The 27,851-nt window shown below is 44.0% G+C and overlaps 1 long non-coding RNA gene across 1 annotated transcript in view; it reads right to left on the bottom strand.

Moving 5' to 3' along the window:
• Positions 1–18,561, bottom strand: part of LOC309531774 — a 46,058-nt gene extending 27,497 nt beyond the window's left edge. The window contains exon 1 of the long non-coding RNA XR_014219446.1: positions 18,492–18,561. This is a non-coding gene — a long non-coding RNA (uncharacterized lncRNA). The remainder of the gene's footprint in view (positions 1–18,491) is intronic.
• Between the last annotated feature and the right edge of the window lie 9,290 nt (positions 18,562–27,851).

The raw sequence follows: 27,851 nt of genomic DNA, 5'->3' as shown, positions 1-27,851 counted from the left end.
CTAAAGGTTTATTCCTAAGAAGATCTGCACTTGTCACCCAGGCACCATCAGCCTCCACCACTAGGCTGGGTGTGGGGCACCACCTTCAATCAGCAATTTGGTACCAATAAAAAACATGTGCTGCACACATGTAAAAGCTGCTTCTTACGGGATCCCAAGCTGTATAGTCCGTATGCATATGACATCTATTCAGGTGACCAGCTGAAAGTATACCTTCTGACAGAAGCCCGCTTCCCTCAGCTGTGTGAAATCAGTTCTTGTACATGTTTAAGTCATTTACAGAGTCCTGGTAGAAGGAAAGAAGCAAGCAAGTAACAGTGCCATCAAGGCAGGACTTTGGGGCAGGATCCTCAGGGCCCTACTCAGCAGAATGAGCAAAAGAACTGTCATTTGCAGCAGGCCTGGCTTACCACATTCTAAAGGGAAGCAATACATACAGTAGTACCATCTAAAGAGGAGGCTCTCCTTAAGACCTTTAAGTTCAAAGCATAGCATTACCTTTTTGTGTTGAAATTCACTTTAACATGTGGAGTTTGGGGAATCCTGGTCTAGCCTAAATGTTCCTGGATCTCATAAGCCAGTCACTTTTATTAGGATGACCTCAGAGACCACCGCTGCTTTATGCAGAAGTTCTTTTGTCTGCACCAGCAGAGATGGTGTACCGACCTTTTAAGGGAGGTCACTTTTACAGTGACTGAGTTTTTCTTACCAGCTCCCATCACTGAGCATGTAAAACCTTCTAGCACCTGCTTTGGAGAGTATGAAGTAATGCAATGAGAAGTCATAAAAACCTGGATGCATGCTGTAACCAACTGGAGCTTTTCCTATTCACCAATTTTTAAATCTGTATGCCAGTGCTGCCTTGGAACTTCTGCTGTCCAAGCTACATCAAGGGACAACTCTTGCCTACTTTTTTACAATATAGCTACAATTTGGCGTTCATTCTAAAGCTTATTGTCCATCTGTGTACAGTACTGCAAAAATATTAAGAGAACACTACCAGCTCAAAGATGGCTAAGCATCTCACATTCTTGTTGATCTTCCAAATGGGATTACTAGGATGGGCAATAAGGAAGATGGGGGCTGGATTTGATAATCATCTTCTACCAAAGCTTCCAAATTCTTCGCTCCTCCTCATTTGTTATGCTCTAATCTTCTGAAATATCGCTGTCTGTCTGTCATTTGTTCCTCCTGTTGCAGAAGTCTCAAGTAGCTGCACTCCTGGCCCTTTCTGGCCTTGCCTGGAGGTCCCACCGATAGAATCATAGAATCTTAGAGTTGGAAGCGACCCCAAGGGTCATCTAGTCCAACCCCCTGCAGTGTAGAAATCTCAGCTAAAGCATTCATGACAGATGGCCATCCAATCTTTGTCTTAAAAATCTCCAAGGAAGGAGAGTCCACCACCTCTCGTGGGAGTCTCTTCCACTGCCAAACAGCTCTTACTGTCAGAAAGTTTTTATGAATAAACATTCAGAATCTCCTTTCTTATAACTTGAAGCCATTGTCTTGAGTCCTACCCTCAAGAGCAGAAGAAAACAAGCTTGTTCCCTCTTCCATGTGATAGCCCTTAAGATATTTGAAGATGGCTATCATATCTTCTCTCACTCTCCTCTTTTCCAGGCTAAACATACCCAGCTCCTTCAAACGCTCTTCATAAGGCTTGGTTTCCAGACCCTTGATCATCTTGGTTGCCCTCCTCTGCACACATTCCAGCTTTTCAACATCCTTCTTAAATTGTGGTGCCCAGAATTGGACACAGGACTCTAGGTGGGCTCTGACCAAGGCAAAATAGAGCAGGACTATTACTTCCCTTGATCTAGACCAAGCACCCCCAAACTCAGCCCTCCAGATGTTTTGGGACTACAACGCCCATCATCCCTACCTAACAGGACCAGTGGGCAGAGATGATGGAAACTGTAGTCCCAAAACAGCTGCAGGGCCATGTTTCGGGGTGCCTGATCTATACACTAAAAAGGTAAAGGGACCTCTGACCACTAGGTCCAGTCGTGACCGACTCTGGGGTTGCGGCGCTCATCTCGTTTTATTGGCCAAGGGAGCCGGCGTACAGCTTCTGGGTCATATGGCTAGCATGACTAAGCCACTTCTGGCGAACCAGAGCAGCGCACGGAAACGCCGTTTACCTTCCCACCGGAGCGGTACCTATTTATCTACTTGCTCTTTAATGTGCTTGTTATGTACTGAGTTGAATAGGATCCAAAATGCAGCAGTCTGATTGGTCCTAGAACAATGCAGCAGTATGATTGGTCTGCAGGAGCCACCCAATCCAGCTCCAGATGGAAGTGAATCCACAACCTGATTGGCCTATAGGAGAATTCCGGAATTAGCCAATCACGTGCAGCCCATTGTGTAAATAATGTATATAAAGCAGATACATTGAGGGGACTTTTATTCCTCCTCACCACTATGAGCTGAATAAAGAGCATGAAATCCACTCTCGACTCTGAGTATATTTCACTGCCGACGAAGGTGGGATCCCGCTGAGCTGACCGCCACACACAGCACCGCAGCACCACCACCTGCCGCACCGCTGCCTCGCACCGTGTATCCAGGTTTCAGCTCCGGGACCCAAGAAACTTAGAATGGCAACTGACAGCAGCTTCTCTCCATTTAATCCAGCATCCGGAGACTGGGAAGCGTACGCCTCCCATTTCACCTTCCTCCTAGAAGCCAAAGGGGTCACCGACGAAGAAGACGCCAAGAAGAGGGCGATATTCTTCAGCGTCTGCGGAGAGGAGACGTTTGAAATCACCCGGGCTCTCCTTGTGCCTGAAGACGTTGCTACTGTTCCATAAAAAACAATAATGGAACAGCTGAAGGGGCACTTTTCACCGCAGCCCTCAGTGGTGGCTCGTCGAAATGCCTTCTATGCAAAGCGGCAAGCCCCTGGGGAAATCATAACTGGTTTTGTGACCTCTCTCCACCAAGCTGCCCGGTTCTGCAACTTCTCAGAGTTGGAGAACCTGCTTCGTGACCGCCTCGTTGGTGGCCTGAAGGATGAGAAGCTGCAATGACGCCTCTATGCTAAGAAGGACCTAACGTTCCAGGTCGCTCTGGAGGAGGCCCTGGCAACGGAAGCTGCTGAGAGGTCAATGCAAAAGGCACGGTCGAGCCTGCCGTCCCAACCGAGGGTCCACCACGAAGACCTCACTGACGACTCAGGATCTGACAGGGAGGAGGTGCACCGAGTACAGCAGTGGACTCAAGAAGCCCACATACCACAGCTGCCTCGATGAGAAGGAGGGAACTGCGCAAGCTGCGGGGAAAGTCACGAGAGGAGGACCTGCCGTTTCCGCAATGCAGAGTGCAGGCAGTGCAGAAAATCAGGACACATCACCCGGGTGTGTCGGGCTCGGCCCACCCGACGCCAGGCATCAGATGACCGATCCAAGAGCCCCAGGTCCCAGGGCCCAACGCACCAAGGCAACTCGGCGGAGCTCACGGACTTCCAGGTATACCAGTTGCCCCACCCCAACATAGAGAAAATTTATGTAGCGGTACAGATAGAGGGGCCCCCGTGCTGAATGGAGCTTGACACGGGTTCAACTCTATCCATAATCTCGGCAAGGACCTTAAGGAAACTGTGTCCTAGTGGGGGTCCCAAACTCAGGCCGGCCCCATTCACCCTCCGGGACTTCCAGAAATGTAAGGTCCCCACAATGGGGGTAGGGACCTTCAGGGTGCAATATCGAGGGTGGATGCGGCAACTGGACTTGCTTGTGGTCAAGGGCCCCTACATTAGCTTACTGGGATTGGCATGGTTTGGACCACTGGGGCTAGCCATCACCGGGGTGAACCGCACTAGCTTACAAGTGGACGTGGACGCCATATGCAAGGAATTTCCAGGGGTTTTCAATGGGAAATTGGGACAGTATACAGGGCCCCCCATTGCTCTACAGCTTGACCCCACAGTACGACCTGTCAGGCTCAAGGCCCGCTGGGTCCCGTTCGCCCTGAAACCCCGTATAGACGGGGTTTGGACCAGCTTGTGGAGCAAGGAGTGCTGGAGCCTGTGCCTAATTCCCCTTGGGAAACCCCAATCGTCACACCCGTCAAGCCTAATGGTTCAGTCTGCATCTGCGCAGACTACAAATGTACCATAAACAAGGCCTTCACGGCCCACGGATACCCAGTGCCAGTGGTCCGCCATGTCCTTGCCACCCTGGCTGGGTCAATTTTTTTTGGCAAGCTGGACTTGGCCCAAGCATATCAACAGCTGCCAGTAGATGAGGCCACAGCAGAGGCACAGACGATTGTGATGTGCAGAGGAGCGTTCAGGGTAAATTTGGTGTCAGTGTGGCACCAGGCATATTCCAGAATCTAATGGACTCTCTCCTTAAAGGGATTCCTGGTGTCACCCCCTTCTTCGATGATGTGTTGATTTCTGGGCCCACGCCAGAGGAATTTGAGGACCGCCTCCACACCGTTCTGCACCGTTTCCAGACGGCGGGTCTCAAGGTGAAGCGGGGAAAATGTCTACTAGGAGTGCCTAAGGTGGACTTTCTGGGATTTATGGTGGACGCAGAAGGGGTCCACCCGACTGGGGACAAGGTACGGGCCATCTGTGATGCCCCAGCACCCAAGAGCAAGACTGAACTTCAGGCTTTTTGGGACTATTGAACTTTTACCATTCCTTCCTTCCCCACAAGACAGCGGTAGCGGAGCCCCTACACAGACTCCTGGACAAGCGGGCCCCTTGGGTGTGGGGCCAGCGCCAGGAGGCCGCATTCCAGGCAGTCAAGGACTTGCTTCTCTCAAACTCGGTCTTGGTTTGATTGGACTGGGCACAGGCATGGAATACGTATATGACTTCCAAGCAGAATTACAAGACTGGAAAGCATTGCCATCGCTAACTTTTTGTGAATCATCAATTTCCCCAGCACAGAGATGGAAATATTTTCCTCCCCAGGAGAGAGTTAAGTGTAAAGGGGAGAGAGTTTTAGAGCAGGAAACTCTGGGTTGAAGTCTCTGCTCTGTCAGAAAGCTCACCGGGTAGCAAGTCTCTCTTTTGACCTATCCTATCTCACAGCTTGCTGTCAGGGTGGCATGAAGAGGGAAGCCCCATTAACACTGCTCTGACCTCCTTGCAGGAAGGGTAAACTAAACATGCAAGAAACCCATTTTTCTTAGCTTTTCAATCACAGTTCATTCATTCATCTGCACTTAAAGCACTATTATACCACATTAACATGCCTTGCCACAAATAATCCTGGGAAGTGCAGTTTGTGAAGAGTGCTGAAAATCACTGAGGCTTGAGGCAGAGCCGGAGCTATGGGGGGGGGGGGCTAGCCAGGTTTTCTGCCCCAGCTGAAGCCTCCAGAGGGGCGTCATTCAGGCTCCCAGTCTGTGTGTGTACACAAATGGGCACGGGGTGTGTGTGTGTGCGTGCACCAAACTGTGTCTTTGACCTGGGTAAAATAAAGCCTAGTTTTCCTCCTGCTTGAGGTCCCCCTATTTCCCTCACAGAGCTACAATTGCCAAGAGGATTGTTAAACCCCTCTGGGAATTACAGCTCTGTTAGAGGAATAGGGATCTCCTAACAACTCTCAGCAGCAAACAAACCACAGTTCCCATGATGCTTTGGGCAAAGCCATATCGATCAACATAGCATAATCATGGGCAGCAACAGAATGAGCCAAGCAAGGAGATCACCAACTCCCAGCCCATTGCTGGACTCTTCACTAGTAAGGGTAGAAAAAGCAAGACTCCCCTAGCAGGCAGTGCCAGCTGTCGTTCTGGAAGGCCAGAATACCACGCCTTCCCCTCCCGATAACACAACTGTATGTGCAACTGACATAAAAGAGAGACTATATGTGGTTGGCCAAATCCTTAGAAATGACCTCGCATGCACAATTTTTGCACATTGTCAGACCTTTTATCTTTTAATGGGATTTTCTTCAGGGTTTCACTGCAGCGTTCGCATGCTTACAACACTCGCAAATGCCAACATTCTGTACTGAAATTGTCCTGCTGTTGTCTCACTTCCCTCATAATATCAGTATAAAATTTAATTACATAGATTGAACTTTTTAGTCTTGTCTCAGGATATAAAATTAGTTTCCATAAATCACTCCCTCCACAGAGTCTGCTGGGTGAGCTCCTCTTTCTGGACTCTGGCATAAACAACTATCTTCAAGTGGAGGCCGACAAAGCTGGTTTTTGCAGCTACTTCCCAGAGTTCGGGAGATAAGCACAAAAACTACCACTTCTGTTCAGCGGGGCGGGGAGGGGGAACAGTTTCATATGCCATTTGCTAATTGGACAGTACATTTAAGGTTCAGCAGTGATTTAATCAAATCATGGTTCAGAGAAGGATGCATTTTCATTGTGATTTTTCCCTTCCTCTGAAATCACATGAATTTTAACTCATGCATATCTAATTTTAGTATTTCATGTTTCACGGTGTCTTAACTCTGCATTTTACTGAACCCTGATACTAAATTTCTCCCCCTCCCCTCCCCCCGCCAAATGTCAGATATTAATAGGGCAACTGCATGCTATAGTTGCATTCCCAGATGATGCTGGATGAGAAATTTTGCTTTGCACTAGAACTCTGAATCACCCCTCCTAAGCGCATAAGGAAAGCCTCCTGGATCAGACCAAAGGAGCCCCTCCAGCACTTCATCTGCCATCCACAGAGGACAGCCAGAAGCTAAATGAAACCAACAGGCTGGACCTGAGCAGGACAGCACTGCCTTCACACAGCAGTGGGTATTCAGAGCTTACTGGCTCTGGCACTGGCGGCAGAACATTGCCAACATGGCTAGTACTAGCCAGGATCTTGATGAAGGGTTGGGCATTTAGCTGTTTTACAGTTCCAAACAGTATTTTTTATCATCACCCCAGGGCAGAGAGACAAATGGGGGGCTGGGGAACCTGAAAACTGCTCCTTCTACTTGGGGGCACTGAGGTGGAATCTGCACACATATAAAAAAAAGTTTTGAAAATGCTTTTTTGGAAAGTGTTTTTAAAAATACAGTCATACCTCAGGATGCTTCAAGTTAAGTATTTTTGGGTTGCACTCCGGGGCAACCCGGAAGTAACAGAGTGCAGTACTTCCGGGTTTCGCCGCGCGCGCATGCGCAGACGGTCAAAATGGCATAATACGAGGAAGTCGCAAAACGCAAGTCATGCACACGCAGACGCAGGTTGCGTTCGCTTCAGGATGCGAACGGGGCTCCAGAATGGATCCCGTTCGCATCCCGAGGTACCACTGTACATTGAATTTTCCATAAGGCTCACCATCGGCATCTAGTGTCACATTGTATATTGCACTTGAAACGTTTTACTTGCAGTCACCCAGAGATGTTACATGATAGCCCCCAAACAATCTTTCTCATCATTGGGGTCCCTAAAAAAATTGGGGCTGCATGGAGGGTTGGGGAATGTGAAACCTATTCCCTGGGGTTAGATACAAAAATACAAATGCATAAAGACTCACAACACACCCAAAATACAATGTTTAAGGGCAGCACCTCAAAAGAGCTTTTTCATGCGCAATCCTAAATGAATCTTAAAAGGAAGTGGGACTTCTAGTGAAAAGGGGAGAGGGGTCACCTGTCACTTTTTTGGATGATAGATGATAGTTCCTATATACTTCTTACATCATATGGTATGTAAGAATAGCCCAGGCACCTATTTCCTTGCTGCAAAACAGTACTGGAACCGTGTGGTTTGGAATGAAAACACGGGGGGGGGGGTAGTTCTTCCCTGGCCCACCTCTCAACATTGTTATATTGTGTTTGAGGGGGCGATGGGAGCATCCCTCCCAGCTTGTGGGGTGCTGGTTGAGGTTTCTCAGAACCATGGCAAAGCAGGAAGCAGGGTTGAACTCATTTCTCCCCAAACGTGATCAAACCCAGCACCCAGTTACTATTAATACTTCTAGATTCCTAAAACTGAAATCAGGGGTGGAGAAGCTGTAGTTCTCCACATGCTGTTGTGTGCCTGACTATGCATTTGCCTCCAAGAGACGCACAGGTCATCCAGTTGTCTGCGTTTTAAATAGATATACTATAGACAACAGTATGATATGGCAGGCTAGTTTTAAAGATTGGTCAGCTTAATTTTGATAGTCTTTGCATTTTTCCATCTAGTAATTTCACCTAAAGTCTGACCTTTTGGGCAGGGAGATGGAGCAAAGTGACAGACTTTTGAACTCCCTCCCTAGGGAAGCCAGCCTGGCTCCTTCCTTGTTGTCCTTCCTCCAGCAGGTAAAGACCATCTTGTTCCTACAGGCTTTTGGGAACTGACTTTTAATGAAAGGGCTGATTCCATACTGTTTTTATTGTGATTATCTGTATGTTTTTAACAGATCTTTTAGATAGATAGATGCTAGGGAGGGAGCTGGATAGATAGTGTTACAAAACCTGGGTGCTTCCCCCTCTCTCTGCCGATGGGGTTCCAGGCACGCAACCAGGTCTGTGGTCCTTTGGTGAATTGAGACATGGCGGAGACTGTCGTAGCTTTAAGAAATATGATTTATTCACCTATTTACACCTTTAGTCTGCCTGGAGTGAGTCCAGTCCTTACAGCATGGTCACTTCAAGAAGAGCTTGTCCCACGCAGCAGTGCAGCCAGCCTGCCCAAAATGGAGCCCAGTCTTTCTTCCTTCTTTTTCCCAGCAACCCTGGCTCAGGACTCTCTTCCTATCATCTCACATTCAGTTACCCTGGGCACCTTCCAAATCCCTTGTCTCTGTTCACTCCTCAGGGCAAGGGGAAAGGACAGTTCTCTTGCCATGCCAATGGCCCTCAATGGCCCTGTATTGTTTCTTAATGGCACTAGCCTGACCAGGTCATTTAGCATAGGCCAGCTCAAGAATTCCTCTGCAGCTTGTATTTCTCCCTTCACATTGCAGATAATCAAAATCTTATCACTTATTAATTTCTAGGGTTTAGGGGATCCCCCTCCCAAATCTATAACACTAGATAGATAGATAGATGATAGATAGATAGATGATAGATAGATAGATAGATAGATATAATTCTATTAAGGTTTAGTTGTTTTAGTTGTTCACATTTTATCTGTTAACCTCCTTGAGTCAGGGGAAAGGGTGGGGTATAAATAAATATAACAACAACAATAACAACAGTACCTCGTCTTGTTGTTTGTATTCAGTTAACCAATTTTTCTTTGGTCATCAACTTTATCACCTGGAAGGCAAATAAAAATGATCCTACAGGAACAAGGCAGCATTTAGGCTAATCTTATTCAATAGGAAGAAAGAAACACAAGGATTTCCAAAACTTGAGCCAAAAGTCAGATACAGAAATTCTGGGAGTTCTCTGTTATTGGAAACATTGTGAGTGATTCTGCTAGAGCCATTTTGTAACAAATAAAATGAAAATGAAAAACTTTAAGCACAACCAACATCAAAACTGGAAGGAGTGGCAATTTTTCTATTTTCACTAATCTCACAACACAGCAGTCTTGAAAAATTCCATTCTCCATGACTGCCAGCTCCACAATTGGGGAAATCAAGGGAAGACAGCAGGGGGTTATCACATGACATGAGAAAACTGTTCTTCAGAAGATGACCTGAAATGTTCTAATTATTGGTTATTCCCTCTAGTCGGCAAATGCAGCCAGCAATCACGTAAAGTTCAGTGAACCCACAAGTGTACAGCTGTTATCTTTGACTTGTGGCCAAAACAAAATTGGAACAAAATTTACTCAGACAAGAAGAAAGTCGTCTCTTTAAAAGCAGTTATTTTTTGAGCCAGATATACAGGTTTGAAAATAAAAAGTAAATGATATTTTTTCTTCCTATGAATTGAGCCATGGTCAACATCTTGGACAAAATGTTAACATGGATTAGCTCCTTGACTGAACAAAGTCTCACCAAGACTAGCCGCCCAGAGTCTCTAGAGCTTTGGATAGTTTTTCCCCTTGATACTGACTTTTTCATATTTTATCTTTTAAGACATGTTGTCTCTCCTTCACATATTTATGAAAGACTTGGTTGATTTTATTTTGCTACAAACAAGAGGCTCAGTGGTGCTGGCAATGGCAGTACTCTGGCATGCTTTAATAGATGCAAAGAATGTCAGTGTGGTCGAAGTGAGGACAAAAGAAGTAGTTGACTGCTGTTTTCCGCACTCAGCATATCAATTTTCTTTATGCTGTTAGGTAAAGGATCCCTGGACAGTTAAGTCTAGTTGAATTTTACTCTGGGGTTGCAGCGCTTATCTCACTTTCAGGCCAAGGGAGCCAGTGTTTGTCCACAGACAGCTTTTTGGGTCATGTGGCCAGCAGGACTAAACCTCTTCTGGTGCAACAGAACACCATGACAGAAGCCAGAGCGCACGGAAATGCCATTTACCTTCCCGCCACAGCTGTACCTATTTATCTACTTGCACTGGCATGCTTTCGAACTGCTAGGTTGGCAGGAGCAGGGACAGAGCAACAGGAGCTCACCCCGTCGCGGGGATTCGAAACACCGACCTTCCTATCTTTTTTTAAAAAAAGATTTTTATTGAAGTTTCACAAATTATATAATAACAAACAAGACAATAATACAAACAAACAAAGAAACAAAAACAAGTATAATTTCAATCCCTTATTTTCTTGTAACTTACTTCCCCGACTTCCTCATACCTCCCCTTTCTGTATTCCAATTTCCAATTATTAATTCAGCAAATCCTCTCCCTTGTTATCCATTTAAATTTTTAGACTTTGTTTTCTTTTTACTTAATCATTACAGCTAGAAACCACATAATTTCTAAACCCACGTCATTCTAACATTCAATAATTTTACAATGTTTCCTAAGATAGTCCTTAAATTTCTTCCAGTCTTCTTCCGCTGTCTCTCTTCCCTGGTCTCGGATTCTGCCGGTCATCTCTGCCAGTCCCATATAGTCTATCACCTTCATCTGCCATTCTTCCAAGGTGGGTAGATCTTGTAACTTCCAATACTTTGCGATGAGTATTCTTGCTGCTGTTGTAGCATACATAAAAAATGTTCTGTCTTTCTTTGGCACCAATTGGCCGACCACCGACCTTCCTATCAGCAAGCCCAAGAGGCTCAGTGGTTTAGACCATAGCACCACCCACATATCCAATCTTTAAAGTGTATTGCAAGTTCTCACTGTGTGATGTGACATGTAAATGGCAGCTTTGAGATGCAGCTAACATCTTTCTTGTCTCATTTCCCCCCCACCCCCCCGAAAGGAATTTCAATGGCCTTTAGGTTAATCGTGCATTCCCTGGCACTGAAGGTTAAGAACAAATCATAAATTGGGAATAGAATTCCAGGGTTTTTGATGTGTAAAAAATGACCTAATATAGCAGATGTGGGGAATTGTAACCCCTCCAAATGTCGCTGGACTGCAGCTCCCACCACCCCGATCCCTAGCCAGGCTGGCGGGGGGGTGGGGTGGGGAGGGGTTCAACAGCATCTGGAGGGTTACGGCTTTCCCTCCCCTACAATAGAACAGATCAGAAGAATCTTTATTTGCATCAGCCACTAGCCATAGCAAAATGTCTATATAACAACACTGTGCTCCACTGCAATTATAAGGTGAGACTTGTAGAAAGAGAAATAAAGTGTTGGACTCAGAGCAGGGTGGGATCAAACCTGAGTTCAACCATGTATGCTACTGTGTCCCTGTGGAGGAATCCTGAGCTCCAGTGCTTTTCCCCCAGGGGGTAGTCAGTGGTATGCAGTGCTGGAACCCTTTTCCCTTTGTTTTTATTTTACACATCCACACTTCAAAATATTTAGTTCTGCTACGTGTGCAATTCCTCCACCTGTTTCCTCTACCCATCTTCCTAGCCTTCTCATTCCTTTTCCTCCACCGCCTTGGAGCAGACTGTAGCAGATCCTACTCCTCTGTCACCAGTTGTGGCAGATACCACCTATGTGGGCACTGTACATAACCACCATGGGTTATCTTATGGGGTTTTCTTTTGTGAGGGTAAACTTAGATCTTTGGAGACTCAGGCAGACGCTGAACAAATAAAAGAACAAATTTACAGAACAAAGTTGATAAAACAAAGGATGTGTCAGGAGACAATATTCTTTCAGGAAACAGTTAACTTATTAATATTCCACTAAATCTAGTGGGTGTTACAGGCTTCTACCCAAGGCTTCTAGATGCACCTTCTTTTAAATTTCTGTTGCTTAGGACTTCCGGGTTAGCGCCATCGCCGAATGGCGGACTCCCTCCGAGCTCCGGAGGGAGTCGGCTCGGCAGGGGTTGGGTCCTACCGCGCCGGCGACGCGGGGACCCTCAAAAACCACGGGAACGGATCCCGTGGACATGGTGACTCGGCTGGCACCGCTATCGCCCTCCCGGCTTGTGAAGGAGCCTTTTTAAAGGCTACGGATCGGGCGCCGGGGAGTGGCGTGGTGCTTTGAGTCCTCCGCTTCCCCTGCCGGGCGCAGCCGCATGCCATCCGGCGGAGAGCGCTGGCTTCTTCCAAAGAAAATTCGGACAATTAACAACAACCCGTGAGTAATTGGGTAACCGGGCATAAAAGGAGGAAAAAAGAAATTTTTTTCCGGATTTGGCACGAGCGGGAGGGGATCCAAAAAGGAAGTCAGTCCCCTCCCTGATTGTAAACATGCTAAAACAAGGACTGAGAAACCAAGATCGATTCAGAAGTTTATTGACGACAAAAATTATTAACTCCACGATGTGAACTATAAGAACTGTGCTGGAGGAGAAGAGTCGAGGGTGAGAGGAAAAAGACAACCCCCCCCCCTGGGAACCGGGGCGATTCGGAGAGCCTGGCGAAGAGAGATGGAGAATTTGACAGCTGCCAAAGGAGCTGTCAAAGCTGGAAAATATAAAGAGGACTTTGCTACAAGTTTTTCTTTGCTGGTTAATTTTGCTACAATTTGACATAAATATGGATATAAACTGTCGGGGAAAAAGAAACAACAAATTGACTTTTGGATTAGAGGATACAAAGTTATTGCAATCCCCCTAGAGGGGTTTCGGGACATTACAAGTGTCGTATGTGGACTTAAGATCTCCAGGCCGACAACATACAGACAAATGGACATGGGGAATCAAAACCGGGGAAGGGAGGGGGAACCTTAGAATCCAAAGGCTTTGTAACCAATTTTTTGAACTTTTCTATATATTCTATCTTATATTCTTTATAACTTTGATCTTATATGTTTTCGTTTTTTTCTTTTTTAGAAAGGGGGAACTCGTGGAAGGAATGAGAGCTGATCTTGGGGGAAAATTTTGTTTTATTATAAGACGAGGAGTGATGTTAAGATTGTGTAAATTTAAATTGGTTTATGAGTAAAATATATTAGGCTTAAATTTGGGGATGAGAACTTGTGGAACCAACTTAGGGAAAGGGGAATACAGTCGGGACGGGAAGGAGGAAGTCCCAGAAAGAAGGTTATGAAAAGAAGGGTCTAAGCTAGTCTCTCTTTTTCTTTCTTTTCTTTATCTTTTTTATCTTTTCTATTCTGTTATTATTGGAAACTTTAATAAATATGATTATAAAAAAAAAAAAAAATTCTGTTGCTTAATTCAGTTAGGATGCTTCAGTTACATGTTACAGGTTTCTAGCCTAGATGGTCAATGCTCAGCTTATTTCCAGTTATTTCACTTCAGCTCCTTAGCTTAGTTTTTGCATAGGTGTTACAGCTTAATACTTTGGTCCTTAAGCAAGGTGGAACTTTCTGTCAGATCCCCAACCTTCTGTCAATGATGCTCCTGAGGTACCTCTGGCAGTGCAACAGACCCAGGGAATCACCTCACCCCTCTTAACAGGATTGGGAGTCTTCTCTACCTAGAAGATCTCTCTCCTCCCGACTGGATCCTCACAACTTCTAATTCTCCTGCTCAAACTCAGCCCTCCAGTTCATTCCTGTCTGAATACTCTCCCAAGACACTCTGTCTTCCAGTCTAAGCTCAGGAGACTCCTTTCCCTCAGAGCGGATGTCACACAGAGAGAGAGACCAAGACCAACTCTCTAAGTCTTCCTCACAAACTATCTCTCAACTATCTGAACCCTCTCTCAGAAATGCCTCCTTTTATTTCCCCTTCCAAAGTGCTGGCTCCACCCCCATCATCTGGCTGGCAGTCTTGGTGGCCAATCCGAGAGAGGTTCCAGCCCGCTAGTGGATTTCTGAGGCACTGCATCACCAGACTGGTCTAGTTCAGCTGTCCGTCACATACATATCTGAATTGCTCTGGTTCTAGTCTAGAGACTGATCATTCACTTAGTTCTGTGTCTGGCCAGGTATTCAAAAGGTTATTGTACACTTTGCCATTCAGAAGCATTCAGTTCTTGTATGACAATCAGAAGTGGGGGGGGGGGCTGTATTTGTCACCAGGGGAGAGCTCTCCCACCTGGGACACCTTACGTGTTGGATGGCAAGTTGGGTCAACCTTCTGGCAGTCTGGTTAGCCAGCTTGTTGCCTTTCATGTCTGCAGGCATCCAATAAACAACAACATTACCAGCCTCCAGTGACAGACAGTGATAGGAAGTAACAATCAGGAGATGAAGCAGAAAAAGAAGAATTAACTAAGGGAGTCAAGATAAAGTCCAGATTTGCCTTACCTCAGGAATTCAACACAAATCAGAGTTTTCCCCAAAGGATGAAAGAAGTTCAGCATTAATTACAGATGATCCAATTGGCATCTTTCTTACTACTTTCCAGTCCATTGTGGATGAATGCTGCTCCCTGGGATTTAGATCTATCTGTAAAAATCACAAGATAATCGATATGCATTGAAAAATGTTTCAGAGATACAGTTGCTGATACTGCCGAGATGTAACCCTAACTCACAGAAGCTGAGCAAGCAAGAAAGTCTGAATAATCGTAAATGAGTGCAATTTCAGTTGTTGCAGTAACTATTTAAACCTAAATTCAAGAATGGAATCAGTAGAGTGAAGAAACTATCCCTGGAGGGGCAGTCAGGACCAATAATAGTTTAGCAGCATGCAGCAGAGAGAGTTGTGCATGACACAGGCGCAGCAGTGGTTCAAATAATTCTGAATAAAGGCTGAGCACAGGAGATGTGAAATATATTCTAGTAAATCATGAGGTCCCCTGTGGACAAATAGGGCCCAGTTTCTTCAAAGCTGAAAGCCTTGCAGAACTGTACAGTATAGAGCCCCAGTTCAGCTTAAAATAGATAGATACACTATAGATTCATAGCACACATGCTCCTCATCTTGGAAATTTGGCTGTCCCTCTCACTGGTAATCTTCCAATGTCAACTTAAGGTGTTTTTATTTAATCAAGCTTTTCAGAGATAATACAAATTGTGGGCCATATATAGATACCAAATACCAGAGTTTTGAAGTTTGTTGTTTTAAGGATGGTTTTAGAATTTTCATGGCTGCATTTTAGTGGATATCATATTTTGTGGGATTGTGTGGAATATAAAACAAACAAGTATACATTCCCGCCAGATTAGGGTTACCAGAAGTCCCTGGTTCCCGGGGACAGTTCCCAGATTTGCAAATCTGTCCCTGGGAATCGTGGCAGTGGCAGCCTCAGCAGCCCGGAGTCAGCCTGGTAGCGCAGTTGGCTCTGGCTGGCTTCAGAAGCTGCTTGCTGCTCGCTGCTGCCACCACTGCCCAAGGGGAACTGGGGACATCCGGCCGTAGAGATCTCCTGCCCCCTTTGTTTTGACAGATCGGGGGAGGCTCGGGAGTCTTGGGTGGGTAGGCGTTGTCCAGTTTTTTAGAAAACTCTGCACATTTATGTTTCACAGGGTGCGAAAGAAGGGCTTTGCACCTTTATACAACATGCATGTGTGCTTGGGCCCAGGGTCTTTTGCCTCACCATCCCCACTACTGACTCCCTGTTGCTACTCAACTTCCCCCCCCCAAAAAAAAAATGTGTCCCCGGATTCATTGAAAAAAATCTGGTAACCGTATGCCAGATGTCCACTATAAAAGAACTACCAGAATTTACTAATTAATTAAAACATTTTAACCTTGCCTTTGATCTATGATCTCTTAAGGCAGTTAATGCCATCCATAGTAAAAATAATAATGAAGTAAGAATACATAGCCAACTATACAAAGACAGAGCACAACCACAGCACAACAATATGGAACAGTCCTACATACAAACATTTTTTATAGGGCGAGGTGGGGGACATGATCTATGGTATTTATAGGTAGCACACACTACCTGTGTGCTCAGGGGACCTGCAAAAATATGGTAGGGCAGGATGCCACAAGAGTCCTGCTTTAGTGATATAGACAAGTGAGTTAAAGAACAAGGGTATAAAAAAACTAAAGTTATGCCAGAAATGAATGCTGGAAAAAGCACATCTTTCAAAAGGCTAGAAGGAAGAAAGACAAGTAGGAAGCCATTTCGTCTCCAAGAAACCTTTGTCATGTTCCCACCACCATATTTAAGATGGATAATAAGGCTTTGCCATAAAAGCTCTAAGCAGTTTGGAAGAAATAGTAAAATTATCAACAAAACTGCTAAAACCAAGTGATTGAAAACATTTAAAAGCTACTCTAAAATTGTAACACCATATTATATAACAATGATAAGCAATTAACTCTGTTTAAAATGGCTTCCTGAAACATGGCAAGAGGCAACCATAAAGCTTATATGAAAACCAAATAAGGACCACGACATCCTACTGACCAATCTCACAACTGTACCAAGATGCAGAGATTATTTTATAGCTATTCTTGCTAAAAGATTGCATAAAATTATGCTATACACACACACTAAGTTCCAACAGGCTTTATGAAAAAAATCACAAACCCTTCTAAGAAATGTAAAAAAAACTGATCAATTGCATAGAAATGAGTAAAGAACCAAATCAACAACCCCTTTTCTTTTCTTATTTGACATGGAAAAGCCTTTTGATCAATTACAGTGGAACTTTCTTACCAGGGCCACACAAGAACTGAACTTAGGTAGCCTTTTCAAGACACAGACAAATTTTCTGTATCAGTGCTTTAAATAAAAAATCTACATAAATAATCCTATGCCAAAAATGCCACCTATCTGCCAAGGAACACGTTTGGGATGTCCATTATCCCCTTTACTCTTAACTATATTTCTTGAACTCTTGGCAATTCACATACAAGAAAATAAGAAGATTAAAGGATTAGATCCAGAACTTAAGAGGTAAAAATATATTTGTATGCTGATGACATAATATTATATCTATCCCAGCCAGAATGGTGTTGGGGGGGGGGGTGGAATGCCCTCCAGCTGTATATAGGAAAGCCTTGGACTATAACGTAAATATTCTAAAATCTGGTTTTTGGGAGTAAACATCTCAAGTGAACAACAAAATAAGCTTCTAGAAACTACTAAACTAAATTGGAAGTCCGCTCTGTTATCTGGGGATTTGGATTCCCTCAAATTTTGAACTAATGAAGGAATATAACTGCAATTTATTTTATACACAAATATAGAAGGACTAAAATAACTGGGGAAAATATCCAGCGTCATGGCTCGGGAGGATAGCTATCATAAACCTGGTTACTTAGCAAAATTGATATTTCTGTTCATTTTTGCTGGAAATTGTTATTTTAAAAAAACCTAGCACTTTGGCAACAGAAAGTAATAAAATTTATCTGAAGAAGCAGACCTTCAAGAACAGCTAATGAAAATCTCTACCAAAAAATTAACAAAGGCAGCCTTGAGGTGCCTGTATTATTTGCTATCATCAAGCATCTAAACTAGCTCTAATTAACTGGACGTTATATGTCTCCTATATATGTAGAAGAATTCTTTATAGGAAATCTCTGCGGAATACACTTTGATATAAGCCACAACAAAAACATCTCAAACTAAAAATTTATACTTTCTACCAAAGCAACAATTAAAGTTTGGATTAAGCTCCCTATTTATTTAGCCTGTCTTCTCACCATTGGCATCAATTCTACAGGATGAATTGGTGGATAAAGAACTATATAGGACAATCAATACTTCAATATGGATAAATATGTTGTGTGTATGTGCTTGGATTTAAGATGAAAATATGATCTCTCATCACCAAGCATTGACAATATACTCTCCCATTATTTCAGCTTTTTCAACTTAGACATGTGGCAGAGAAAATAGCAGATAAATATGGAAAGCAGCATAAACTGACTGCATTTGAAGCTCTTCTAATGAAACTCAACCCAAAAAGATTGATTACTATACTAACATCTACATAACCCTTTTGGAAATTAAACTCGTTTGAACGTAGTCCACATGCAAGATAAAATGGGATTATAGAAAGAGTTAAAATGGGACTATAGAAAAAGTTCTATTAAGCATTAAACTCCAACATGCAACAACAAGAATGGCCTTGGGTGTTCAATAATATCCTCAAACATTTAACAAGTTTCCAGCATTAAAAAGCATTTCTTTAAGAGAATATCCCAGTGATATCTCACTCGTCATAAACTAACCAGAATACATAAAGTAAAATTCCCAGCTAGATGTGTGGATCTTTAAGAACTATAAAAGGTTGTAACGATTCTGGAATGTATATTTAATATAATGCATGACAGCACTGACCTCAACTTGCTGTAGTGCTTCAAAACTGCTCTTCTCTGTTGCTTGAAAACAGAGGTAAGACCAATAGATCCGAGCAACTTCTAGCATCCACATCACTAATTACTGGAAGACTAAAACAGTCCCTCGATTAAGAGACTGTGTGTGAGTTTGTAGCCAAGGGCAGAAACTTTGCAATTTCCCAACAGTTTGCCATAAGGATCTTGCTTGCACCTTTCTGCACAGGGTAGCAAGCACAGCGTAACTGCAGGTTATTGCTACAGCAATACTAAGCAATTCTGCTGTTTAGGCAACCAAATGCATAATCTTAGCCAACTTCATAAATGGGTAAAGAGCTTTCAAAAGCCTTAGAACAGGCAGTTTTGAATCAGAGGATTTCCAATATCTCAAACAAGAGCTGATAGCTCAAAATCACACTTAAGAGGATTGGTTTCTATGTGGAATGGTTTTATAGTTGAACTTCTTTGGTATGAGAGATAGATTTAGTATAGAACAAGAAACTGTGCCAAAGCAAAGATTGTTCTTTACACAATATGGAAGGGTGACATTGCTAATGCAGTGCCCAAGAAATTCCATGACTTCTGTAGGCCTGAAAAGCTGTACCTTTGAAACGGATTAGTGATGCTACATGATGGAGACAATCTTAGAAAAAGTAAATGAAAATGTGTTGGGTGCATAATTTCTCCCACACACACTTGTTTTACCCCATTGTTGTGTCTACGCCAACAACTTTGGTTGCTTTTTAGAACTACGAACACCTGGTTTCTGCCCCCTGATTAATTTATAATGGGAGATGTGCCAAGGCTTAAACCTGCCTAACTACCACCAAGATGCCATTCCAGCGCATTGTGGGTGTGATTTTCAATTCTAAAGCCCAGAGAGAGAGAGAGAGAGAAAGGAGATTAAATTGCAGAGAAACGAAAGCAGTTTCAAAGCAAGTGATTTGTTTTATTATTCATAACAAACATTATGAACACCCTCCATCCTGTTAAATTCAGGATGATATACAACCAGATTTATATCATAAGATGCAGGGGGGGGGGATGCATTAGTAAAATCCCTAGGTAAATAAAAATAATATTGCTTGCTGTCAGCAAGATTGCAATGTTGGTGCTAGACAAGCCCCTTTAGGGAGGGTTTCATTGCAAAACAAAAATGGCCACTCATTTGTGGTTAAAGATCATACCTCTGAGGGGGGAAGCACCTGCAGATGGGTCTCAACGGAAGAGTCAGGCAGCTTAATATAGGAATGGTAGTTCCTTCAGGTATATGTATCTCAAAGGTAAGTGCCAGCATTTCAAATTGAGCCCAGAAGCAAACAGGATTCATTGCACAGGCAACTCACTGTATGTGTGGGTTAAGTCCCAGGCCGCCACACATATAAGTGAAATTGCGTAAATTGGGGAGCACCCTCTAAACACCCTTTAAATGCACTCTCTGTCGCTCTCCCATCCATTTTAAAAGTACAGTATCCAAACATATCCGCAGCGAGAACTGAAGCTCTGGGGGCTGCTGGAGGATGCGTGGAAAAGCGGCATTGGCGGCTGCTGCACTACTGCATGCACCAGCTGTTAGGCGGGGAGGCTGAGCAGCGTTAACAAAGCCCCACTGCACCTCCGGTCTCTTTGGGGTTTCCTCCACCCTCAATGACATCCTCTTCAGGCTCTGGGGAGGGTCTCCTCATGAGCCACAAGGGCTCTCCAGCTCTCTCCAGCCATTTCTGGGATTGAATTGAATTATTTAATTATTCCCAGTGCCACGTGTAGACGTGGCCACATGCAATGGAACATGCATAAGTGGGGGGATGCCTGCACAGAACGATAGTCTGTCTATAGAATCAAGAAGTTGAACCAAACGTAAGATTCTCTTAAGGAATATCCACGTGCAGGGTGGGAGGTGGTGGTGGGGAGCCAATTCCCTGAGTCAATTCCCAAACCCCATGAATAAGGGGTAGCCAATGGGGTGCTTCCGGATGCTCTTGGACTACAAATGCCATCCTGCCTGACCATTGGCCATGGTACCAGGCTGGGACTGGTGGGAGATGAGCAACCTCTGGAGGACAACACATGGGCCATGGTGGGCCATGGGTCCCTACCCTAAACCATGCCAGGGCTGTGGAAGCTCTTTCCTTAATCTCGGATGCCTTTACGTGGATTTGCAGTGCAGCACTAGGCAGGAAAGCACTCTGCAAATGTTCAGAGGGTCTCTCATGTTATTAAATGCTTAGCGTGGAAGACCAGTGCAATGAACTCAAATGTTAATCACTAACTGTTACATTCCTTCTATTTCCTGCAGCCATGGATAATGTTTGTTTTGCAAGCACTACTATATGAAGAAATTACTCCAACTGGTCCTGTTCCTGAGAAACAGCAATTTTCTGAAATAATTACTAGGCCCCTCTGACCAGACCTGCGTCTGTAGTTGGAGCAATGATAAAGAGAACATTGGCAACCTGCTGCCAATAGAGACCAAAAGTATATTACTTTGAAAGTGGGTTTCTCTTCCACTTAATCCAAACCGTCCATCTCCATTAGCCCTGGAACCGTCCAGAGGGCTGTTCTTCCCTATATTGCGCTCTCTGTTAAGATCCGTGCATCTCCTCTACAGGAGCACCAGAAACGGGAACTGGGAAATTAGATGGCTTAATCTGCATGTGATATAGAAATCATTCTCAGCACAACACAAGCAAAATTGCCATGAAATCTTATAAACCAGGCAAAATTGAGACTCAAAAAGATATTCTTTCAAATCAAGCCTTTGAAACAAACCTTGCATACCCTTGGGACTTGGTGCAGTCCATGCTATTGAAATTAAACTTCCCTGCCCAGCTAATCCAAGGGCTCAGAAAGAAAAGCTGGACTCTGTGCTCTAGTATAAATTATGCTAAGTAAGCACATTTGGGAGGCTGTCTGTTTGCATATGTTCATCACTCCTGGGCTAATAGCACATTCTAGGAGCCTCTTAGATCAGGAAAAGGTCAAACACTGGTGCACCAATCAAGCTGAGGTAAAATCTTTACTTTTTAAACATTGTCATGTTTAAAGAAAGACAACAGCAGGTCCAGCTGGATTATTACAGATCTCTTGTGTTAAGTACGGTTTGGCCTCTGGGAAGCAGAATTCTGCACCCAGTAGCATTCCACACTCCACCAGAACTGTCTCACACACACAATGAACACGTGTGCAGGAGTACGGTCACGATAGCAGGCTCCCTGCCCTAGGCATGTTCATTGCTAGCCTGCACAGGCTCTGTACACCAGCCTTCCCTGGGTTCATTCACAGCAGTGCGGTGCTTGCTCTCAGCACCACTTCCATGCAGACTGCTTGCCACAGAACAAGGGTATCTGTGTGCTGGCCGCCATTGCACAGCACTTCCTGTAATAAGTGTAATAATCAGGGCCCCTGATTTCTCCCGGCAGTGGACTGCAGAAGCAGCTCCCAGGATGGCAGGAGGCATGAAGACTCCTTCCCAAAGCCCACCTGGTGCTTACTAGGCTTTGGGAAGAAGGTATTTGGACTCTCCGACCCTGCCAGAGCCCTCCCGCCTCCTGCTCAAAGCCATGCAAGCTTCACTTGAAGAGCGGAACTTCAACATGCAGCTTTTGTTTCCAGTCAGTGGAGGAAATGGAAGCAGCCAAGGCAGGAGCAAGTGAGAAGTGTGATTTGCGTGCCGGCCGGTGGAGGAGGCCGGCAGCGTGTTCCACCTCTGTGATGTCTGCTGGGACCCGGACAAGATGAGCGTGCTTGCCGTTACCAGGCTTTTGGAGAACTGCCCAAGTGGAATCTCCTCCTCATAACAGCCAAGAAGGTGGCTGGGAGGAGTTGCACATCAATACACCCCCCCCCCAAGTGTTCTCTCAGCATCGAGGAGCGGAGAGCAAGGCAGATGGCAGGGCCCTCAGGAGCAACTCCAAAGAGGAGGGGGGAAAGAGCACGAGGAAAGGCAGTGGGGGGAGAGAAAAAGAGAAGAGAATAAAGGCTTTTGAGGAAAAAGGAAAGCAGTGACTGGGATGGTGGAGAGACAAGACAACAAGACCCCCCATTGGCTGAAGCGACCATTCTAGGCAAGTTCCGCACAGCCCCAATCTGCCTCACAGAGTTGATAGATCATAGAACTGTAGAGTTGGAATAGGGGCCAAGGGTCATCTAGTCCAACCCCAAAAGAATCTCATCCTGATTTCCATCAGCAGAATGTTGGAGGGTATGGAAGACTGCTATGACAAATGATTGAGTCCACGTAACCAGTAACCCTACAAAAGCTGTGTTCCCAATTAGGCAGAGGGAACCCTATACATGCAGTCCATGCAGATCTTCAGAGACAGGAGCTGCTACCAGAATCTCTACGACACACACAAACAAACAAACTTAGAATGGGGCTAAGAACCACACATATGCTAAGACATGCTGAATTTGAAATTTTACCAGTGGAGGTAATTTTACCACTTGGAGGTAATTCAAAATCAATTTCTAAGACGACTGCTAAAACTTCCTCAGTGCGTTAGTAACACAGCTATTCGCTTAGAATTAAAAACTACATCTTTAGAAAATACTCTTTGGAGGCGCAGCCTTTGTTACTGGTTTTCCTTAGGCATAGGCTCCCGAATCTGTACTTGATCCAATGCCTCTGGAGAGATACCGTATTTTTCGCTCTATAACACGCACCTGACCATAACACGCACATCGTTTTTAGAGGAGGAAAACAAGGGAAAAAACATTCTGAATGAAACAGTGGATGTATCATTTTTATGCTTCCTGCTGTGGCCACAGACATGTGATCTGATGGTGAATTTGGGCTGACCGAATGCAAAGATCCTGAGGATCCATGTGGATCCATGCTTTTTAACCACATTTTTGTACCACTGCAGCCCCAGGCAACAGTGGGTGCATGATTTTGGGGGGGCAGGCTGCAGCCATGGACATGCTATGTGCTCTGAAGGTGAATTTGGGGTGACCCAGTGCAAAATTCCTGAGGATCCATGTGGATCCATGCTTTGTAACCACATTTTAAGTGGGGAGGGAAGGAAAAACAGGAATGCAGGAGTGGGGTATAACGGGAGGGAGGAAAGGAAGGCAAAAGTTTTTTTCCCCCCACGCACCCACCCAAGCCAGCCAGCGCACTCTCTCTCTCTCCCACCTGCATGTTTTCAGCAGCACCGGAGCACAGAGAGGAATAAGGAACGACACTCTGCTTTCCCCTCTGCTTGCCTGGAGGGGAGGGGCTTCCCCTGCTCTTTGTTCCGTTTCAGCAAACACAGCAACGAAACAGAGGAGGGTGGGCAGTAAGACCCTGAGGCAGAATGCAGGAAAGCAGCCGCTTCCTCTTTTCAGGTTTCCCTTCTCCGTGAAGCGCGATTTGATTTTTGCCTGATTTTTCGGCTCCAGGGACCACACATTCGCTCAATAACACGCACAGACATTTCCCCTTCCTTTTTAGGAGAAAAAAATATGCGTGTTATAGAGAGAAAAATACGGTAATTTTCCTGTCCTAGGGGCAAAAGAGTAGTTCTAAAGTAGTGACCTATGGATTGTCTCCATCAGAATTATTGGAATTGGACCTAGCCACAGCAAAAAAAATCCTCACTCAAAAACCTGAGGAGATTGACCTACAACAAAACACCATTTCGGGTAGTGGCACTTGCTCACCATTAAATCTTGGCATAGTGCCCTCACAGCAGATATCATCTTATTTGACCTCTTTGTCTGTAGCGGCCCACAGATATGCCTTTATTAAGGCAAGATTTAATGCCTTTCCTTCCAATGTCTTGAATAATAGATTTTCCAATGGTCGAATCTCAGCGGTGTGTGTATGCGATAATAGATCTATAGAATCTTTACAACATATACTATTCTGTTGTTCACTACATTCAGTTTCTCGGATCAGATTTTTGTCCCCTTTATTATTGGAAATCTCAGGTGACTCCTTGGAAACACAGCTAATTCATTTATTGCAAGATTCTGATCCGAGTAGGTCCATTTCTGTTGCCAGATTTCTGATAACAGTATTAGCCTATAAAAGGAAAAATGGATTACTCTATTATTATTGATTTTGCCTAAATAATATTGATTTATACTGATAATTTGATATTTTAAGCGTTATATTGTTCTTATTTTAATGGAATTTAGAAACTTAAGGTCTGAGATGTACTTGATTTAAACGTAATTTAATTGATTAATTTTATCTTGTTATACCTGTGTTGCTGTATGATGTATTGAATATGGGCCTATGGCCGTAATAAACTATCTATCTATCTACCAGTGGATGTCTCATGAGTACAAAAAAAAGTTGCACAACATGTTGCTTCCTGCATGCTCCAGCCTCTTGTCACTTTGAGCAAAACTTCAGGGTAACTGATTTTCGGCTAAGCTTTTCATTCCTCCCTCTCATCCATGTAATGACCACCTCTGGGAGTTGAATGAGCTCAGGGAAAGGACATATTTGCATGGTTCACCAGTGAGTAGGAGTAAGATCTGTGCTTTGCTGAAATGCATCATAAGCCTGAGAGTGTGTTGACCAAAAGCAGCAGAGAGAATTTGCAGCATCTCTGAAGGTCCCCAGTAGCCACAGTGGCTGCATGTCACCTCCAGAGGCATTAAGCCTCCGAATGCCACTCCTGGGAATTGCTGCTGCGCTCATGTCCTGCTTGCCGTCTTCCCCTTGGCATCTGGTTCACCACTGTGAGGGCAGGACGCTGGGCTAGATGGCCTGGTCCAGTAACAAGACCCAGTCTTTGGGAGCAGAGGCCAGTGGTGGAAAGAGGACAGTCAGCTACTGTGATGGTGATATTTAATCTTAAAATTAAGATTAATGACATTCTCAAAATTTGTAGTGACTTTGCTTCTAAAGGTTCTATAAAAAAGAATTACTTTGATCTAAAAGCATGAGCAGAAAGAGAAAATATCAGTGCTGTTCTGTGAACTTCCTTGCTAATGGAAGACCACTTATGGCTGAAGTGGGAAATCTTGTGATCAGCCACACCTCCACATGATCTGCCACAAACCACACTCACCTGTCTACCACCTGACATCAGGTGTGGAATTTATGGGTATGCAGAGTATGTGCAGAATTGGGCCCTGGGGGGCTGAGGAGCTCCCAAACCATTAGTATGCATCATTAACAGAGAGGAGAACTTTGAAACATGACTACAAACAATGAAATGCCCTTTGGTGAATTTTAGTCTTTTAGTCCATCGCTTCCACTCTTTATTTCTCTCGCTCCCCAGTTAAAGTCAGTGGAAGCTGCTCCATTAGGGAGGCTAGCGCTTTGCCCTGCCAAGTGAAATGTCAAGCAGGTAAAGCTGCAGTTCAAAAGCAGGAACTCTGAATCATCATCATCATCATCATCTAACGTAGTCTGCTACACATTGTCAAAACATCACAAGGAGAGCAATGTCTGTCTTCTTTCTCAGGTTTAGATCAATCTTTATGATCAGCATTAGCACTTGGGAAACTGCAGGTGCCTCAGCGTTTCTCCAAAATGTTGGACTATACAAAACTCTGGTACTAGGAATAAATGCATTTTCTAAAATGAGAGGGAGAATTAAGTTTCTGATATGATACTTAGATGACATGACCGCAGCTGCATAGCCTACCTAACTCAACTTTTTGCCTTTTCATAAGGTGCTAAAACCATACTATTCCGGTGCACAGTGGTAGGGGTTATAACAGCAGCTTTACTGCTTTCTGTGCAATATTTGAGAAATTTGATTATTGAATCTTAATTATTTAATTTTTTTATTATGTTAAACTATTCAGAAGACAGCTTGTCAACATTTTTAATTGTTAAAATAATCAGAATTATTAATCATTTATGCTAATAATAATAATAATAATAATAATAATAATAATAATAATTTATTTATACCCTGCCCATCTGGCTGAGTTTCCCCAGCCACTCTGGGCGGCTCCCAATCAGTGTTAAAAACAGTACAGCATTACATATTAAAAACTTCCCTGAACAGGGCTGCCTTAAGATGTCTTCTGAATGTCAGGTAATTATTTATCTCTTTGACATCTGCTTAATTTGCTTATGTATTAATTGCTTGCTTCTAAGTATATTTTTTCTAAGGCATGGGACAGTCAGAGAGGGAACGGAATGCAGGCTCCGTGTAAGCAGATAACATCAAAGACGGAGCTGGCAGGACTGGCTAACAGAACAGGCTGGCTTTGCAACAAATTTGGCAGCCAGAGATGAGCTGGCAGAGCAGTGCAGGACAGATAATGTGGCAAATACTCCTTTGTTTAACACCGTTTCCTTGGAATGCATTTTTGATATGTAAACTGTGATCTCTTTCTATACCACACAGACCTTTTTTCTGACCTGAGAAGTCGGGGGTCTGTCTCTTCTTTATTCATCTGAATAAAGCTGAGTTCTGCCTCTAAGAAGGTCTGACTCCCTTTCCTGGGTGGGAGGGGGATCTATTCAAGGGAAGAACAGCGTAGATTTATGCAACAGAATATACTGTATTAACTGCCTAAAAAGAGCACTCAGTGAGATGTACTCAGTATTTTAAAAACACGTGTTACATTAATGCTAAAGAATAGAAAAACAAACAGAATTTTTTGGGGGTGTTAAAGTCCAGTTCGGTAATGAAACTAGTTAGAAAGTTTCTTGGTTTTTTTAGAAAATAGAATGCCAAGCATATAAGACGTACAAAATATACCCAAATTCATACCCTGTATACAATCAAGAAGCAATATAAAACAATATACACCATAAATATCGAATATGCCTTTCATAATAAATTAATATGTTGTCCTGCAGGTTTTCCATGGTAATTTATACACAGCACAATATAACACAATAATATATAATTAATGACTGGAGTTGTCAAGGTTTGCTTGTACCAATAATGAAAATCCTCTCTATGTGTTATTATTTGTATTGTTTTCATATAAGAAATAAAAGCTGCTCAAATTTTTGTTTGTTTTGTCTTCTTTTTCTCAAATGAACAATGTAAGTTAATTTAGTTTCAAGGCTTTATTTATTTATTGCACTTCTAAAACACCTTTCATTCCAATGAACCCCTGGGTGGTTTGCAGACAAATAAATACAATACAGATAAAAATATAAACCATCAATAAAGGAAGCATTTAAAACATTCTGAAAAAGTAGCAGCACATGCGGATGAAAAACAGAGCAGCTGACATAAGGCTCCCTGAACCCTGAACTGCCCAAAGCCAGTGACCAGGGCTGCCCTCCTGGCCCTTTTGTCCTCGGCTGAGGATGGAGATGTCCCACTGCACAGCCTCTGCCTGAAGAGGGACATGTTGGCTGCCCCAGAGTTTGGCTCATGCATGTGGCAGGGGCGAAACTAGGCTTTATTTCACCCGTGTCAAAGACCCAGTTTGCCCCTCCCCACCACAC

Source organism: Podarcis vaucheri (assembly GCF_965113315.1).
Source record: "Podarcis vaucheri genome assembly, chromosome: 4".
Lineage (NCBI taxonomy): Eukaryota > Metazoa > Chordata > Lepidosauria > Squamata > Lacertidae > Podarcis > Podarcis vaucheri.
This window is presented reverse-complemented; position numbering and strand designations above follow the sequence as displayed.